Raw genomic sequence first — 7,000 nt, forward strand, 5'->3', positions numbered from 1 at the left:
GAAAGTAAACCTTGAGGTACCATAAAAAAAACTCGAAAGCAAATTTGAGAACCAATTGGTCTTGCAAGACCTAAAAGCAAATATTGTCTCTAACTCAACTTGATTAAGGTTCAATCATGAATATGAAAATAAATGCATCTTACTTTAAGTCTTTAAAAAATTATTCAATTCAAATTTTTTTAAAACACTTTTAAAGTTCTAAAAAAAATAGGATGTTTAAACTTATTCTTTTACTATTTTAAATTCAAACACGATGTTAACTTAAAACATGTATTAATACCACGGTGTTAACTTAAAACATGTATTAATACCATTATTTTTTTATTTGAAACTTTTTTAATATATTATCAATGAATCAAATTATGATAATTAATTAAAAAATAAATATAATTCTTACAAAACTTTTAAAACAAATACACAAAAATTGTTTTAATTTTTTATTAAAAAAATCATAATTTGATTTGCTATCAATATTTAATATTTGATAATTGACATACATTAAATATAAATTTTTAAAAAAAGTTATATGAAATAATTATGTCACGTTAATATATGTTCTTTCTATTCAAATCATTTTATATAATTATATTATATTATTAATTTATTAATTTATTATAAATTAATAAATTAACGTGCACCCTAGCGCACGATAGCGAAGATGATCTTGGAAATAAATGAATTTTGGTAGAATAGCCTGCCTAGACATGATAAGTCGGTGCATGTTAGCATAGAACCAGAATCTCTTTTCATCGGGCGTAAAGAAAGTTTACTTCATCTGAATTGAGATTAGCATCAAAATTCGTTGATCGATCACTTCTCCAACTTTCGATTCATTAAATCCCTTTCTCCTTCGAAATCAATCGGTCAGCTCTATTTTCCTTAAATTTTAATCCAATTTATTATTTAATTGATGTTATAAACCTTTTTTTTATTAATTTTAATTCCTTTTTCAATGATTTCAATATGGTGTCATATAGTTGTTTAGGTTTTCAATTTTGTTTAGATTAATTATTTGTTATGTTATATAATGTATTTTTTGATGGATAAAGAAAAAGAGGAAATAATTTTCTTTCTTCTTTAAAAAAAAAATCTTTTAAATGTTGAAAGATAGAATATTGTAGTTTTAAAGAATGTTAGACTCGGTTGATTATTCCTGGAAGTGTTAAATGAGCTAATTGTTGAATTTTTTTTACAACTAATAAGATCATAATTTTAATTGATTGATTTTTATCTACAAATCCAAGACTAACCATTTGTAACAACTAAAAATTGATAGAACTATGACATAACAATAGAAATTAACTATATTGCATTCTTTTTTTTTTTTTTGGTTTTTCCTAAAGTAATATGTATTTGGAGAAGAGATGGAGGAACATAGCGAATATAAGGAAACCTCCTTCACTGGTAGACCTTTTGTGTTAGGACGGCGATAGATAACGTAAGATACCTTGGGTATGTCGGTGAGATAGATTCACATCTTCTTGAGCGTATTCTACCCTATGTACAGTGGATTAATTATTGCACATGGAAAAGAGTACAAAACTAAGTTGATTTGCATAGTTTGTGCAAGAATTGGCATTTGGCTTTAATTATATGTATAATTTTAAAAGGGATTGATTGATTATTCTAAGGAAGGGATCTTACTCCAGTAACTGATAAACTTTGGAAGAATTTCTATGAGCTGTAGTTTGGCCATAAGAATATGACTCTTGTAATTGAGAGGATGAAGCTCAAGAAAGTTTCATTTCGATGGAGACAGTTGTATGAGGTAGGTAATCTTTTAGCTTTCCTTACTTTCATGCCGTCCTCTTACCTAATAGCTAGGTTGTTAGTGGAATGTTGAGGAACCAGCAATGTACCTTTAGTTAAGGTGTGCACAGTTTTATTGATTTCCTTACTAAAGTTGGATGATTTATTGCAGTCAAAATTGAAGGATTTTCAGGAGGTTGAGAACAAAGCAAGTGATTGGCTTAAGCAGCTATACAAGAAAGAAAATGCTCGTATACTCATTGTTCTTTGAATTCTTAATGACATAAGCCATGATTTTGACTTGTTGCTTGCTTGGTAAATGTATGCTTTTGTCTCTTGAACTTTTTTATCACTGGTTTGATTTGCATTTATAGTTACCAGTGCAATATTGCCCCAAGCTTTCTCTTGCAAGCACAAAAGTCTTGCCGAAGAGGCCATTTCATTCAAAAAGTGCTAAAAATTGGAACTATTTCTTATTTACCATTGCCAGCAACCTAAATCAAGCCAAACTTGCACTGAGAAGCAGCCTTTAATTGCATGTCTATGTACTTGGATTAATATATTGAAGAGAACTAGAGAGTGCATTGTGGTAGTTGCCAGTATATTTGTTGTAAAATATTAAAGTATTTACTAACTTATGTACCCTTTGCCCTAAGACTGATTGGAGAGGACTAAAGAGTTTTTCTTGTGGTACTCTCATATGTATTTAGAGTAAAATATTATAGTGATGCATATACCCTTTAACTTAATTACTAAAGAGAAATGTTCTTTTTATGATCATAATTTCATACCATTATTTCTATTTTATTAGGAAAACAAAGTCGGCAGGTTCAGCTTTGCACTAAGGTTCCACCTTCAACCAAAAGAAGCTTTTATGCTGGTAACATTATTTGTACCTCAAAAGCCTGGTTGTTTGATCTAGTCCATTGGTCTCATATATTGGAATATTTGCAACTTTGGTCTTTATGCTTGATAATTAAAAAGGGCATTTCATGAATTGTTGGCTTTATTTATAAAGTCTTAATAATCCTTTTTAGAATCTTATATCTATATATTATCTCTTTTATGAACTTGCATACCACCGATTGGGTCATGCTAGCATAAGATGCAACTTTTACCTATTTTTTGAAATAATCAATTACCACAAAGATAAATCTATGCCCATTTGAAGCTTTCGGGGTAATGGGACTGATGACATCTATGCCTTATAGAAAATAGCCATAGAGGTGGTAAAACTTACAAAGCTAATGGAAGAGCATAAATCCTGTCAGCATAAATCTGACACTTAAGACATCTTCTGACATAATCAATATAGTCACTTTTCATTGCCAACCAATAATAGCCAGCACCCTTAATTTATCTAGCCATTATGTGATAATTCGTATGTGCCCCCCCAAACCCCATCATGTATTTTTCAATAATTTGTTTTCCTTCAACTACATTTACACATCTTAAAAGTACCTTATCTTGGCTTTTTTTGTAAAAAACATCTCCATCAAGAAAGAAACTCATAGCCAACCTTCTAATGATCTTTTTATCATTTTTTATTGCATGCTCTTGGTATTGTTAACTTTTTATATATTGAAGAATATCATGATACCATGGTTTTCCATCAACTTCTTTTTCGACACCTGAGTAATGTGCTAGTACATCTTTCATGTCCAGCTTGATGGGTTGGATCTTGATATTTGCTTCTATTTTAATCATTGCAGCCAAAATGACCCGTGCATCAGTAATTTGGTTCTCCTCTTTAAGCAGATACTCAAATTAAACTTCTTCAAACTGCTTGACTAACTCAAAGATGTATTTATGGTAGTAGATCAACTTTAAATCTCTTGTTTCTCATTCACCTTGTAAGTTATAAACAACTAGTGCTAAATTTGCAAACATATCTAACATTTTGATCTTTCTTTCAATTGTTTCTTGTAAACCTATAACAAAAATCTCGTATTCAGCCATATTATTTGAGTAGTTGAAATTCATTCTAGTTATGATGGGATAATAATGTCCATTAGGAAATATTAAAATTACCTTAATACCATGACCCAAAGCATTAGCAGCTCTATCAAAATACATCCTCAAAAACTTCTTAACATTTCATTTTCTTCAATGACTATCACATCTTCATCAGAAAAAATCAAGCTTTATTGATTCATAATCTTTAGCCACATGATCGGTAATAAACTCAGTTATTGCACTCTTTTTAATAACTTTTTGAGTTACATAGACAATAGCATATTTTGAAAGCATAACTTGCCATCGTACTATTCTTCCTATCAATGAAAGTTTTTCGAAGATATACTTGATAAGGACTAACTTTGCTATAAGCTAAATAGTGTGATAAAGCATATATTGCCTAAGCCTTCAAGCTATCTAAGCTAGTGCACAACATATATTTTCTAATGGAAAATACTTGGATTCATAATTAGTGAATTTTTTACTCAAGTAGTAGATTGCTTGCTCCTTTTTGTTGGTTTCATCTCTTTGCCCCAACACACATCCCATTGAATTTTCATTCACGGTTAACTATAAAATCAAAGGTTTTCTTGAACTGATGGCACCAACATAAGTGGATTTGACAAGTATTCTTTGACTTTGTCAAAAGCTACTTGGCATTCATCGTTTCATTCTCCTAGATCATGTTTTCTAAGAAGCTTGAAAATCGGATTGCACTTTAGGTAAGTTACGAGATGAAACAAGCAATATAGTTCAATCTTCCCATAAAGCCTCGTATTTTTTTTTTAGGTATGAAGAGGGGATAAGTTTTGAATAGCACATATTTTGTTTGGATCCATTTATATTTCTTTTTCACTAACCATAAAGCCCAATAGGTTTTTGATTTAGCATCGAATGTACATTTGGTAGGATTTAACTTCAGTTGGAATCTCCTCAACCTATCAAACAACTTTCTGAGATTGACTACATGATCTTCTCCTTCATGAGATTTTGCAATCATATCATCCATATACATTTCTATTGCTTTATGCATCAGTGATGAAAGAAAGTCACCATCACCCTTTGATAAGTAGCACCGATATTTTTCAATCCAAAAGGCATGACTTTGTAACAAAATATCCCTCACACGATCATAAACATTATTTTTTTCCATATCTTCTCCAACCATCTTAATCTAATTGTAGCCTGATAAGCCATCCATAAAGGAAAATAAGAAATTCCTAGTAGTATTATCCATTAGGGTATCGATATGGGGTAGAGGAAAATTATCGTTAGGATTTGCCTTATTTAGATCTCGATAATCGATATATATTCTCATCTTTTCATCTTTCTTGGAAATAGGCACTATATTGGCTTCCCATTCAAGATATTTTGCCACCTCTAAAAATTTAGTGTCAAATTGCTTTTTCACCTCTTCCTTAATTTTCAGTAGCATCTCTAGCTTCATGCACCTTAGCTTTTGTTGTACTGACTTGCAATCTAATTTTAAAGGTAATTTATGTTCTGTAATACCAGTATTGAGTTTAGGCATATCTTGGTAAGACTATGTGAACACATCTACATATTTTCAGAGTAGTTTTTCTAGCCTTTGCCTATCAACTAATGAAATAAACATACCAATTTTAACCTATTTTCTATTTTTATCATCCCTTAAATTCACTAATTTGGTGATTTCTTGGTAGGGCTCAATTAGCTTATCTTCGTGTTCTATTAATTTCAACAAATCAAGAGGTTATGTGTAATTATCTAAATCTTTTTCATTATCAAGTTTGTCAACTGAATTGTGTTTTCAAAATCAAATTTGAGATTATTATCATGGTTATCTTCGTATTCATTATTTGAGACCCTATAAAGGATGAGATGAAGAGAATATTGGTACTCAAAAGTGGAATGGCAAGAAAATGATTAAGGCAAAATGAAAAAAAATGGATTGTATAAATGAAAATGAAAATAAATAGAAATGCAGAGCATCTTCTAAGTCTTTTATTAAAATGACAAACATAAATACACCACAAAAGATTTTTTAATGCTTATAAAGAGCAATTAAGGATTTAAAGTTTCACAATAAATTATTTTTTTAAAGTTTTAAAGACAACATGCAATTTCATGACTTTCTAATTATTTAGCTTAAAATTTGAAGGGCAAGCACGCACGAACAACTCTTCATCCTAACTTTTCTTGTTTTCCCTATATATCATCTAAATGGCTAGCTCAGAAAAAGTTTCAATCAACTCTGCCTTTAGGGCTTCAAACGAATCTAGGTAAATATAACCTCATAAATGAAAAGAATCATAGAGATAATAACCATCAACTCAAACTCTGGCTCATATCCCCCAAGATTAGCCATTTTTTTTTCTTTTTTATCATTCATGATTTTCATTTTGTTTCCTTTTGTTGGCTTACAACCCAAGCTAAATCTATTTTTTTATCACATATTATTGGAGGCATCGTGATTCCTTGTAAATTCTTTCTAAGTTTAGCTCCAAGTTGCCATCCCATTTTGATAAGTTGCTTAACAATCATTTTAATAGTTGTAGATAGGTGCGATGAATATAATTTAGATCTTTCAGCCATATATATTACGTTGGCAATCTCAAAAGATCTAAAAAAGTACTTTGAGGCTTCATCTAGCACTTTTACATAAGAAGTATTTATCGATTGGGTTACCAGTAAATCTTATTTTTTTGCCACACATGTAAGCTTTCCATCAATAATGAATTTGCCTTTCTAGTGCAATGAAAATGGAATAGCACCTATCTTATGAATCCATGGCCTACCCACCAAGCAACTATATGAGAGGGAGATATCCATAACTTGAAATTTCATATTGAAAGTGTAAGGGCCAATTGGCAATGGAATTTTTATATCTTTTAGCACCTCTTTTCAGGTCCTATTAAAGGCTTGAACTACTATATAATTAGGTTTTATATAAGATCCATTGACAGATAGTTTTGCCAAAGTAGTTATGGGCATAACTTTGATTGATAAGCCATTGTCAATCAGAATCTTAGCTATTATGTGACTTTTACATTTTATAGTAATATGGAGAGCCTTGGTACTTCTTCGACCTTCAAGAGGAATCTTTTCATCACTAAAAGAGATATAGTTTAAAATTACTAGATTGCCAACAAGCTATTTCACATACTCAACAAATATATTGTAGGACATATATATTTGATTGAACACCTTTAATAGAGTGTTACAGTGCAACTTTGAGCTTAGTAACAATGATGATAGCAAAAGTCTAGCTAGCATCTTGTTCAACTATTCTACTATATTATACTCGCTATATTTT

At 30.4% G+C, this 7,000-nt stretch overlaps 1 pseudogene; it reads left to right on the forward strand.

Annotated features, from left to right (window-relative positions):
* The first annotated feature begins 1,347 nt into the window (after window positions 1-1,347).
* Window positions 1,348-2,745, forward strand: LOC149516525 (uncharacterized; annotated as a pseudogene).
* The last annotated feature ends 4,255 nt before the right edge of the window (window positions 2,746-7,000 follow it).

This window comes from Durio zibethinus, chromosome 10, assembly GCF_047325235.1.
Source record: "Durio zibethinus cultivar Kanyao isolate XHJ-2024 chromosome 10, ASM4732523v1, whole genome shotgun sequence".
Lineage (NCBI taxonomy): Eukaryota > Viridiplantae > Streptophyta > Magnoliopsida > Malvales > Malvaceae > Durio > Durio zibethinus.